At 35.9% G+C, this 13469-nt stretch overlaps 1 pseudogene; it reads left to right on the top strand.

Annotated features, from left to right (window-relative positions):
- The first annotated feature begins 6540 nt into the window (after positions 1–6540).
- LOC107488070 (uncharacterized WD repeat-containing protein C17D11.16-like) lies at positions 6541–13153 on the top strand (annotated as a pseudogene).
- The last annotated feature ends 316 nt before the right edge of the window (positions 13154–13469 follow it).

The raw sequence follows: 13469 nt of genomic DNA, 5'->3' as shown, positions 1-13469 counted from the left end.
AACGTGATCAATGATCTCCTAAGATGAAGAATAAAACAAAACTGAGACCAAAGATGTCCAATACAATAGTAAATCATCCTATTTATAATAAACTAGCTCCTAGGGTTTACATGAGTAAGTAATTGATGCATAAATCCACTTCCGGGGCCCACTTGGTGTATGCTTGGGTTGAGCTTGATCATTCCACGAGTTAAGGCATTTCTTGGCGTCAAACTTCGGGTTATGACGTGTTTTGGGCGTTCAACTCCGGATAATGACGTTTTTCTGGCGTTTAACTCCAGACAGCAGCGTGTACTTGGCGTTTAACGCCAAGTTACGTCGTCATTCTTCGAATAAAGTATGAACTATTATATATTGTTGGAAAGCCCTGGATGTCTACTTTCCAACGCCGTTGAGAGCGCGCCATTTGGAGTTCTGTAGCTCCAGAAAATCCATTTCGAGTGCAGGGAGGTCAGAATCCAACAGCATCAGCAGTCCTTTTGTCAGCCTTCTTCAGAGTTTTACTCAAATCCCTCAATTTCAGTCAGAATTTACCTGAAATCACAGAAAAACACACAAACTCATAGTAAAGTCCAAAAATGTGAATTTAACATAAAAACTAATGAAAACATCCCAAAAAGTAGCTTAAACTTACTAAAAACTATATAAAAACAATGCCAAAAAGCGTATAAATTATCCGCTCATCACAACACCAAACTTAAATTGTTGCTTGTCCCCAAGCAACTGAAAATCAAATAGGGTCATTAATGTTTATTCCAAAATCAATTTCAGTTTCTCACAAATCAAATCTCTAACATCTTTCAATCACATTATTATCCATTAAATGCAATAATTCTCTACAAAAATTATGAAAGTTAAATAATTAAAAAATTTTAACAACTTCTACTATACAACTTATATTTTACATATAGACTATTTAAAAATAAAAAATAAAATATAAAATATAAACAAAAATTTAAAAATAATTTTTTAAAAATAATTATTAACTCGTCATATTAAAATCAATAAATAAGTATACATATGAATATTAAAAAAATATTAAAATAATTAAAATCACGACCTACTAGTTCACACATGAGATAATTTGAAGAATAAAATAAGACGTATAGTTTAAAATTTGATAATATTAATTATAAAAATTTATTAACTATAGACATTAAAGGTATGAAATTATGAATATTATGAGTATAAATTATGGATGTTATTAATATGAAATTATAGAAGTTATGTAGATAAATTTATGGATGTTAAATTTTGGTTACCAAACTTTTTCCCTAATTGTAAATGCTAATTTCGTTTTATTATGTATGTTAACGTGGATGTTAACTTCATGTAATTATGGATGTTATTCATATAAATTAATTGATTGCGTACAGTATGAACTTTACACAAATATTATGCATATAACTAAAAAAAATTAGTGAGCAAAATCAAAAGATTTAAATACCAATTACCAAAAGAAAGTTTAAATATTAAAAAAATGCTTCTTATTTTAGCGATCATATTTTTATATATAAAAATCAAGTTATAAAAAAGAATATTAAGTATTGATTACAATAATGCCTAATAAAAACGGATATGATTTTATAATTAATATCATTAATAAGTAGATTTGATAAAAACGGTGATAACTAGAATGATAAGAGAGTGAGATAAAAAATAAAACTGATATTAAATGATATAAATAAAGTGAATTATGGAAAGTTTTGGCTAATTATGGTTGAAACATTTTGGTTACCAAACTTTTTTCCATCATTAATTGGCAGTGATGTTCTCCGTCTCCATGCAATTCAAATCGCATTGCATTGCCACAATGGATATGATATCATCATGAAGGGCCTCTTTAAGAACAAGCCTCGCACCCCTGCGGAGCTCGTCCGCCATGTGCACCACCTCCTTCTCCTTCTCAGCTCCAAATCTGACGTCGATCAAAAGCGTGAAGAAAAGGTTACTTAATTTCTTCAAAAAAAATATTCTTCCTTTATACTTTCTCTTAAACTGATTATTTGAACAAAAAAAAAACGCGATTAAGTCATTTATTTCTTATTTTTAGATTAACTTTTTACTTGTTTTATATACTTAGAAACATATCAATTTTTCTTGTCTATACCAATAAAATATTTTTTGTGGTTTTTGCAAGACCAATTTATATAGTGCCTACAACATTTTTTACCTAAATTATTTAAATATAAGTATTGAAAAATAGAATCAATATCTTTTCAAAATTAAAGATTGTATTATTTATATAAACACCGTAGACACACATTCTTTCAATAATGTGATTGTTATTTTCTAAAGCAGTAAGGGACAATCAATATTCTATAGACATAGTTATATTATATTATATAGAATGAAAATTATAGACAGAATAGAATAATATAATTAATTAATTAGGGGTCCAACTATTAGTAGTAACATGTATGTTTGTGTACGCGTGAATGATGCATTCAATTCGAACATATATATTGATGGTAGATGACTATATGAGTTATCAGCCTCCGAACTTGACTTTGTTGAAAGGTAAAGTTTTATTTTACTCTTTAATATTTGAGATAGTTATTATTATTTGATAATTTCAAAGCCACAGAAGCTCAACATCGAGATTTCTAAGGAGGAAGACCCCATAATGCAACTTGAGCAACCAAAGCTCATTGGCAAGCAGTATTTATGTGTTGAACTTAAATCATCATAACCAAAACCTTTTTTGTCAAAGAAAATAATCATATCACTCTTTTTTTTTTTGGTGACTATCTAGTATTTATGATAATATAAATGATTAGATGATCAAAATGTCAAATTTACTGTGAAATAACTAAATAAATAAATAAATAAATAAGAAAGAGGTAACAAATATAAAATATGAAAATATAATTAGATAGTTTTAGTAGTAATGTTCACTAAAATTATTATATTAATAGTGTTACAATAAGAATGAAATGAATGACTATCGGTGGCTCACTTTTTTCATACTGAAGTTCTATGTTACCAAAGTCCTTGCATTTAATAATAGCGGAAAAAGGTAGCCTCCTTACATGTATAAATAGAGGTTAAACCTCAGTACGTAACACATAGTTACACAACAATAAGAAGTGCTAGGTAAATAATGATCATCTTAAACGATATGAACAATTACCAATCAAATAAAAATACACTACGCCCTAATTTAATGCTACTAATTAAATTTAAGATTAATTTACTCTTTTAACTCTATTAATTCACATTGTTCACACATTGTTCAAAAATGTTGTTGGTAACATATACTTTTTCATATTAAATATTCTTCGCTCTCTCTCTCTTATACTATTCTCTCTCTTATATTCTTTACTGCGATATTATTAAATATATCTATTAATATAGTAATTCTAGTGAACATTACTACTAGAACTATCTAATTATATTTTCATACTTTATATTTGTTACCTCTTTCTTATTTATTTATTTCACAACACGTTATCAGTACGAGACTCTGATCAATTTTTAGGAAGACTCAGGTAACAAATTTTCATTATGTCGAAGCTCTCTCATCTTAAATTCAATGCTCTTGATATATCTGGAAACAATTATTTATCATAGATACTAGATGCTGAAATTCATCTTGATTCAATAGATCTTGGAGATACCATAAGGCTGAAAATAATGCATCCCAGAAGGATAAAGACAAAGTCATGATTTTTCTTCGTCGTCATCTTGACGAAGAATTGAAAAATGAATATCTCACATTAAAAGATCCTGCAGATCTTTGAAAAGACCTTGAAGAAAGGTATAATCATCAGAAAACGGTGATACTTCCTCAATTCTCATGTATCTCAAATGATTCTGCAACAGATAATATAACACAAACAACTGGGAGAACCAACACAAGGAGAAATCATCCAAGGCCTCAACCGTCTGGGCAAAGAATTGTACCTGGAAAGGAGGATCAAGCACCAAGGGTAGAGGTGCCTAACTTGAATAGAGAAGATGGTGAAAGTGAACTTGAGATGTACCAATTTGAGTCTAAAGAACTCTGTAGCCCTCCTGCATCTGACGATGAAGAGGAACCTGTATTTCCTCAACATAATCCCAACACGCTATATGGGAAAATAACTCTGGAGTTGAATATGGAGTTCGAGACCATGGACCACTTCAAAGCAACAGTGCAGAAGTATAACATACAAATTGGGAGACAAGTATTCTATCTGAGGAATGAGAAGAAGAGGTGTAGGGTGATTTACTATGACCCCGACTGCCCATGGTTGTGCTACTGTGCCAAGACCAACTACCCAGCATCCTTTCAGATAAAGACATTTGTGGATGAACATACGTGTCCTAGAAGCAACAAGAGTAAGTCTATTAGTTGTTCTTGAGTTGCTGAGGAACTGGTGCCAAAGCTCAAAATCCATCCCAATATGCTGCAGAGGGAGACACATGAGTGGTTTAAAGTGGAGTATGACATATCAGTTAATGAGAGGATGATGTATAGGGCTATGGACAAGGCCAAAGAAGTTATTGAGGGAGCAGAGAAAGATCAATACCTAAGGTTTAGAGACTATCTGAACGAAATCATGAAGGCTAATCCTGGTTCAAGAGCCAACATGAGGACTACTCCACAACCAGAGGGGTTGCCTAGGTTTAAGAACTTGTACATCTGTTTGGCTGCTTGCAAAAATGGATTTAAAGTAGGGTGTATACCCTTTATAGTTTTGGATGAGACGTTTTTGAAAGGCTACTTTGGAGGGCAATTACTAACTGCCGTTGGTCAGGATGCGAACAATCAACTTTTTCCAATAGCGTATGGGGTTGTTGATGCAGAAACTAGGAAAAATTGAAGATTCTTTCTGGAGGAGTTGCACACTAACATAGGGGACTACAATGAAAATGGCTGGGTTTTTATGTCGGATCAGCAAAAGGTGATGTGTACTAAGACTATTGTATTTGAATTCTTGTGTGTTTCTAGATGTAACTTCTCGAATGTCTCCTAATTAATTGTGGTAACCATTCAATGCAGGGATTAATACCAGCATTGCAGGACGTAATGCCGGGGGTCAAGCACAGATTTTGTTGTATGCATATGTGGAGAAATCTGAACAAGAGATGGAATGATAAGGAACTTAAGGCAGCATTTTGGCAATGTGCAAAAGCAACAACTGATCAAGAGTTCAATGATGCAATGGCAGCTGTAAAACGGATCAACAAACAAGCATGGGAGTATTTGTCCAAATTTGAACAAGAACAGTGGTCGAGATCAAGGTTTTCAGAATGGCCAAAGGTAGATAATTTGACAAGCAATAACTGTGAGTCATTTAATTCAACAATTGTGGGTCTGCAGGGGAAGAGCATTTTGACAATGCTTGAGGAATTTAGGTTCTATATCATGAAGACAATGGCAACTCACAAGGACTCACTAATGACTTACACTGGACAGATAACTCCTGTACAAGTCAGTAGGCTAGAGAAAGAAAAAAGATAAGCTAACTACTGGGAAGCACAATGGTGTGGTGATGATGGGCACAACCAGTTTGAAGTAATAAAGTGGCAACATAGAGTGAGAGTCAATACACGAGAGAAGACATGTTCATGCAGAAAATGACAGCTGACTGGACTACCATGCTGTCATGGGATTGCAGCAATCCAGAGAAAGAATGAGAAGCCTGAAGACTATGTCCATCACAAGCTCACCATCGAGGCATATAATAGGACTTACCAGTTTCACATTAGCAGCATACCGAGTCAAGAGTACTGGGAACATCACGAAGGGCTGCCATGTCTGCCCCTCCATACAAGAGGCCTATTGGCAGACCTACCAAGAAGAGGATAAAGGATAGCACTGAGCAAAGCTTTGGGAGCCAATATAAGGCCAAGAGAAGATACGGACAGATAACATGCCAAATCTGCAAGAGGATCAGTAATGTTAATATCTATTTACTTTACATTTTATTTGCCATTTGTAAATTTGATGAATGCTGATTTACCTTATTCATGTGCTCTTTGTAAGGTTGGACATAATAGCAGAACTTGTCTTGAGAAAGGAACTGGAAGAGGAGCTGAAGAACCAGATCTTGATGAGGAAGAAGCTAGGGAGCAAGAAGCTAACTGGGAGGAGACCATGGAGGCTGTACATGCTGCACATGTTGCAAATGAGGAAGACCTCACTCAAAATCATCCACAAAGTTAGCCTGATCAGGTAAACAATGTGATTTATGTTACCTTATTGTTCCAAACTCTTGGATCTGTTTTCATGAATGGAAAAATTGATGCAGAATAACTTGGTTAGTCCAACACAGGGGGGAAGAGGGAAGAGGGAGGAAGGAGCGGGGAACGAAAAGTGAAAAGAGGAAAAAAAATTTCGGTGCCAAATCAATTTAGACTTCCAAATATTTAGGACCTTTATTGGGCTGGGTTGAGTTTTTTTTAAGGCCCGTTAAGCCATCACCGAACTGGACCATTAAGGGTTCTCCTTCTCCTCCTCGTTACTCCCTGCTACTGCTAGCTAGCTGCTGCCACCACCATTCTACACACACACACACCACTTTCTTCTTTCGTTTAATTTCGAGTCTCAGAATGATTTCAGCTATTTTATGGATACCGATAGGTGCTTTGAAGGCGGAACCCACCATAGCTGAACCTCCTTCCAAGGAAGAAATTCAAGATATAATCACCACCATCGCTGCCAGGTCTTTCTCTACTTCTTCAAAACTCACTTAGCCAATCATAAAATTTTATCAAATACTTTACAATACATGTATGTTATGCAGTACAGCAGACAGTGAAAATGAGGAAGAAGCAGGGGATGAACGCATGAATGATGCCGGTGGCGCTGTTGATGAAGTTGCGCGAGCACTCAATGTTGCTGATGCTCTCGGGAAGGCTGATAAATTGGACGATATTGCCCTCGGTTTGAAGGAGCTTGACATGGAACATTACGATGATGAAGATGAAGGTATAAAATAACATCTCAGGGAGTTATCTATCATAGTTAGTTAGTTAGTTAGTTAGTTAGTTAGCGGTTTTAATTAGAGTTAGCTATCGAATCACTTAGCATGATATCAGCCATGGCTATGGTTAGCTAGCTAGCTCTGTCTCCTTGTGTTGTCTGTGTTAATTTGCATCATTTTATTGACCTTAGGAGTTGAGGTATTTAGTTCCAGGATTGGTGATCTTTATTATCCAAGTAACGACCTGGATCCTTATATCAAAGATAAGAACGTAAGTTCTAATACTTTGTCTGCATTCTGCTGTTGACCTTTATTTGTGACTCTACAACATCATATTGTTTTACATTGTTAAAGATGATGATGACTCTGAGGAACTTGAAGACATGCTCATTAATCCAACTGATTCCATCATTGTTTGTGCTAGTACTGAGGACGATCTCAGTCTTCTCGAGGTAAACAAAACCTAACTGGGGAGGAGACCATAGAGGCTGCACATGCTGCACATGTTGCAGATGAGGAAGACCTCACTCAAAACCATCCACAAAGTCAGCCTGATCACGTAAACAATGTGATTTACGTTATCTTGTTGTTCCAAACTCTTGTATCTGTTTTCATGAATGGACAAATTGATGCAGAATAACTTGGTTAGTCCAACACATTCTGGGAACACTACAACAAATGCTGCACCCCCTAATGTAGCCACTATACCAGCACCAACCAACTTGGCACCTCCAACAACTACTTCGCAATCGGCACCAACACCAAAGAGGAGGGGCATACCATCTTTTGTAAGGGGCAACCCAGTTCCACCAAGAGGAAGGGGCAGCACCACTCCAAGGCAAAATGCAGTAGCTGCACCATCACCCCCTGCTCAACCTAGGGCTGTCAGGCTTGATCTTGGGTCTAGCTCCCAAATTCCTGCATCTCTATCCAATGCTGCAGACCCATATAGTGGGACTGGGTCAATGCCACAGGGTCCATTAGTTAGGCCCAATCTTCAGGACCAACGTGCAGCACCATTTAGGCCACCAACTGTGACTAGGGAGACCATGACAGCAGCAGGCCCAGCCACACAGAGGAGGTTCACTGGCTTCATGCCCACCTTATCCTTGAAGATGAAAAAGCCATCCAGACTACCACCATCAAAGCCATTAACAAATGACAACAACTGAACTGATTTTGATCTTGGGTTTTTTAGCTTGTTATTAGCTCCTGTTTAGACATGATTTAGTTAACATAAACCCAAGTGCCATTATGGCATGTAAGTGCAAACTAAGTCTTTTTGTGTTTTGTTTGTGTCATTTTGGGTCTGTTGCATCTACTATGAACATAAGTGTCATTTTGCTAGTCTTATTTTGGGGTCTGAACTTTGTTAGTCTGAATAGTTAATGGTTATAACTTCATTTTATAGCTCCTGGTGTTTTATTGAGGTTCTGTTCACAAATCTATTACATGGCTTACTATTAATCTGTATAGCTTGCTTACATCAGGACGACAATAATTTCTTCACAAATCTGTTCACAGCATATATTAAATCATCTCAATTACAATGAGGAGAAGATTACAAAATTTCAAAGTGTCATTGTTATACAATTATACTATGCACTGTCTACCTACTTAGCCAAACTAAACATAATCAAAGCCACATTTATCCCAACCAATATACACATAAAAATTAAGCACAACTCAACCCTCTTCAGATGCTCCTTCATGTCATTCACCACAGATAGTACCATCATCATCCTATCAATTTCCTTGCCATCCCCACATTTGACATCGATTCTGCTTTTCTATTTTGGTTCTGATTTGCCCAGGATATTACTATTCTCTGAAGAAACTTCTCCTTCCACACATTCCTCTTGTATTTCATCCAACCATTGAAAATACCCGCAACGCATTTGTGTGTTCTAGCATAACAGGAAAATTCCAAACATCAGACAACAATAAAAAACTAGCACAGACGACAAACCAAGAAGGGATATTGCATTAATTCGTCACATATACATCAAAATTCCAAGCTTACCTTCCACATAGGGCAGCGTAGAAACCATCTATCAGGGTTGCTACTTGTCTTCGACTTCAACGGAACCACTGGAAGGGGACAAAAGCAGCAGCCATCGTAAGTTTTGCTCACAACACCGGAAGCACCATCCACGTCGAAGGCTTGCATCGATGACTGCCTTCTAACCGTTGCAGCTTTTCCACAAGCCCTTGCTGTATGCATATTCCAAATTTTGGCTCCCCTCCTACGAGTGAACGAAGATAGCAGTATTGGGGATTAGGGCAAAGAGCTCTGATTTTGGGGCCAAATCAATTTCAATTAATTTAATTTTCATCTAGGCTAACAAATTACTTAATTAAAAATTACAACCCAAATAAAACATGTTTTGTCAGCAAAATCCGGTGTCCAGGTCAGCATTGTCCTCACCGGAGCTTAGGTCCGGCAATAACTTGGACACGCTTATCAGTTTTTAAAATTTTTCGGGTGTCTTTTTGTCAAATACAAGAATGAGGTACCAAAATGTCAGTGTTTCAATCTTTCGGGTACTGATTTGGTCATTACCTCAACTTTATACCATTATGATTTTCTTTCTTCCAATTTTTCTTTTCATCCAAACAAAAAAAAATTCTTTTTATTTTCTTTCTATTCATTTTCTCTTCATCCAAACAACACACAAATAACTCTACTTTTTCTTCTATTTTCTTTCCTTTCATTTTCTTTACTTCTCTTTTCTTTCCTATATCCAAAAAATGCCTAAGGGTTCTCCTCCTCCTCCTTGTTACTCTCTACTATTGCAAGCTAGCTGCTGCCACCACCATTCTACACACATACACACACACACACCACTTTCTTCTTTCATTTGATTTCGAGTCTCAGAATGATTTCAGGTATTTCATGAATACCGATAGGTGCTTCAAAGGCGGAACCTACCGAGTTGAACCTCCTTCCAAGGAAGAAATTCAAGATATAATCACCGCCGTCGCTGCCACCGCCAGGTCTTTCTCTTCTTCTTCAAAACTCACTTAGCCAATTATAAAATTTTATCAAATACTTTACAATACATGTATGTTATGCAGTGGAGCAGACAGTGAAAATGAGGAAGAAGCAAGTGATGAACGCATGGATGATGCCGGTGGCGCCATCGATGAAGTTGCGCGAGCACTCAATGTTGCTGATGCTCTCGGAAAGGCTGATAAATTGGACGATATTGCCCTCGGTTTGAAGGAGCTTGACATGGAACATTATGATGATGAAGATGAAGGTATACAATAACATCTCAGGGAGTTATCTGTCTGTTTAGTTAGAGTTAGCTATCGAATCACTTAGCATGATATCAGCCATGGCTATGGTTAGCTAGCTAGCTCTGTCTCCTTGTGTTGTCTATGTTAAGTTGCAACTTTTTATTGACCTTAGGAGTTGATGTATTTAGTTCCGAGATTGGTGATCTTTATTATCCAAGTATCGACCTGGATTCTAATATCAAATATAAGAACGTAAGTTCCAATACTTTGTCTGCATTCTGCTGTTGACCTTCATTTTTGACTTTACAACATTATATTGTTTTACATTGTTAAGGATGATGATGACTCTGAGGAACTCGAAGACATGATCATTAATCCAACTGATTCTGTCGTTGTTTGTGCTCGTACTGAGGACGATTTTAGTCTTCTCGAGGTAAACAAATCCTCACTTATTGGCTGATGTATTTTTTTTATGGATGTTATGTGATGCAATGGTAGACTTATATGAGTTGTGTCTTTTTCTACTACAAGGTTCATATACTTGAGGACGTCGGTACTAGTGAGATGAACATGTATGTCCATCATGATATCATAATTCCTACATTTTCGCTATCCACAGCTTGGCTTGACTGCCTTCAAGGAAGAGAGAAAGGTGGAGAATATTGCCTTTGTCAATGCATCTCATATGTTTACCCTTTTTTTATTAAATATGTTGATTTTTTGTGCTCTTGTTTGTTTTAGTAAATAAGTTATAAATTCTAGCCTTCATTTGCATGTTCAAAATTTGACTTGATCCCCTTATGCTTCCTCTACTTTCTATCGCATTATTATTTCATTATCATTGCAGGAAACTTCTTAGCTGTTGGTTCAATGGAACCGTCAATAGAAATTTGGGACCTTGATGTTGTAAGTGAATATGGTTAATAAATTTCACTAAAAAGTTGGAAACATCATTCAGAATATAAAGCCACTTTCATTGAATACCTTCTAAGCTTCCTTTATTCCCAGATTGATGTAGTGCAGCCATGCATGGTTTTAGGTGGCATTTTAGAGAAAAAGAAGAAGGGGAAGAAGGTTTGTAAATCTTTTTATGTTGAAGTGCAATTCTGAGTATAGACCCAGTTACTGATTCTGTTAATTGGTTTTGTAGAAATCAATCAAATACAAAGATGACAGTCACACTGACTCTGTACTTGGTCTTGCCTGGAACAAAGCGCTCAGGTTTGTTAAATTTAAAACTGGATTTTGGTATTATTTCATCTGTTGGGCACCTTTTGGGACATAAAGGTTCCATTTATTACTTATTTTGAAACTCTATTCTTTTAAACCTCTGATGGCAGTCATTCTTAAAATATTCAGGAATGTACTTGCTAGTGCCAGTGCTGACAAGCGAGTCAAGATTTGGGATGTGGCTACTGGGAAGTGTGAGAGTACAATGGAGCATCAGTCAGACAAGGCAAGTAGTATGCTAAAGTGCAATTAATTATTACAAATATGAGCTTCTTTTATTGATAAAGAGGACTTTCCCTCTTCATGTCCATCATCTTTTCTTTTCTTTTTTCCCTTACTTCTAAATAGTGTACAAACTCAGAAATATTACTTATACGTTGGTAGGAAAGATTTTTTACTTTTTTCCTTAATTAAGTCATTTAATATTGTATATTTTGTCTTACTAACATTAATTTAGGTTGCTTGAGTCAATATGTTGTCTGATGGCTTTGTTCATCTATCTTGATAGGTTCTAGCAGTTGCTTGGCATCATCATGAACGAGAAATTCTTCTTAGTGGTTCATTTGATCATACTGTGGTCCTGGTAGTGACAGAATGTTTCTTATATACTCTATATTTTTGCATTTCTTTTTTTATCTGGAATGGATACTTATTACACTGTAGATTTTGGTTGTATAATATTCATGTGCCAAAACAGACTTTCTCTTTAAAAATGTTCACATTGGAATTTCTGTCTGTCTTTTTTCTTAGTTATCTAACATTCTAATGCTTTCAATGCTTTTACACTTTGCAGAGGGATGGAAGGATGCCATCCCATCCTGGTTATAAGTGGTCAATCACAGCTGATGTTGAGAGCTTGGCCTGGGATCCACACACTTACCCCTATTTTGTGATGTGTTATGGTTAATTTTGATTTCTCGTTTCAGTGATTGAATTGGTAATTGTATTTTTATGGATGCATAGTTTTAGCTTCGCTAATAATAATTAAATTGTGCTTCTAGGTGAGTCTCGAGGATGGTACTATCAAGTGTTTTGATGTTCGGACCGCAAAGTCTGAATCCACATCTGATCTAAGTTCTACATTTACTCTTCATGCACATGACAAAGTTGTTACCTCAGTATCCTATAACGTTTCAGCACCTAATGTATGTATTTTCAATATTTTGGTGAGAAATACCAAGTTATTGTGTACTCTAGTTTAACGGTACCTTGTTGCCTTCTTGCAGCTACTTGCTACTGGATCCATGGACAAAATGGTAATTGTGAAGTCATTTTGTTGTGTTCTTATTCCTATATACTATATCTTGCAGAATTGGAAATCATCTCATTCGAGTACTGTTATTTGTTGCAGGTAAAGCTTTGAGATTTATCGAATAATCAACCATCTGTTGTGGCATCTAAAGCTTCCAATGGTGTAAGTTTGCTTCTTTTATTTGCTGAGATTTTAACGGGAAAAAAGGTATTCTCTAGTCTGAATCATGATACAAGTAGCATGGTTGACTTCTGTTTTTGGATGTGACTTTTCAGGGAGCTGTATTTTCTTTTTCGTTCTCAGAGGACAATCCCTTTGTGTTGGCTATAGGAGGCTCAGAGGAAAAATTGCAAGTGAGTGAAAAGGGCCACAGAAATTCAAATTTGTGTTCTTGATAGATTTTTCTGTGAAATTTACTGTTGTCACTCATACCTTGTAGGTTTGGGACACTTTATCTGAGTCTGCTGTCTCTTGGCGTTATGAAAGTTACAACAAGAATAGAACTCGGTCGTGATATAATTGAGTCATAATAGCCTTCCTGGTCTCCCCTTCATATGTTACTGGTAGATACAGTTATTGCGAAACAGGTTGAAAGTAATATATTAAGGATGGTAGATATATAGAGTTTGATAGCATGTTCTCTCTCATAATTCATGTAACATCCTTATAAGTTTTGAATGAACATTTGTTCTACAGTTTTGATCATTGAGTGTTTCAATTTTTTGCCTTTGTAATATAATTGCGGTCATGCGCTTGTGAGTTGTGAATAACGAGTTGCAGCGTCTTCTGTAATCAAACTTGTGTGCCAAACTGCCAACATTGTTCTCAAC

The sequence above is a fragment of the Arachis duranensis genome, chromosome 5 (genome assembly GCF_000817695.3).
Source record: "Arachis duranensis cultivar V14167 chromosome 5, aradu.V14167.gnm2.J7QH, whole genome shotgun sequence".
NCBI lineage: Eukaryota > Viridiplantae > Streptophyta > Magnoliopsida > Fabales > Fabaceae > Arachis > Arachis duranensis.
This window is presented reverse-complemented; position numbering and strand designations above follow the sequence as displayed.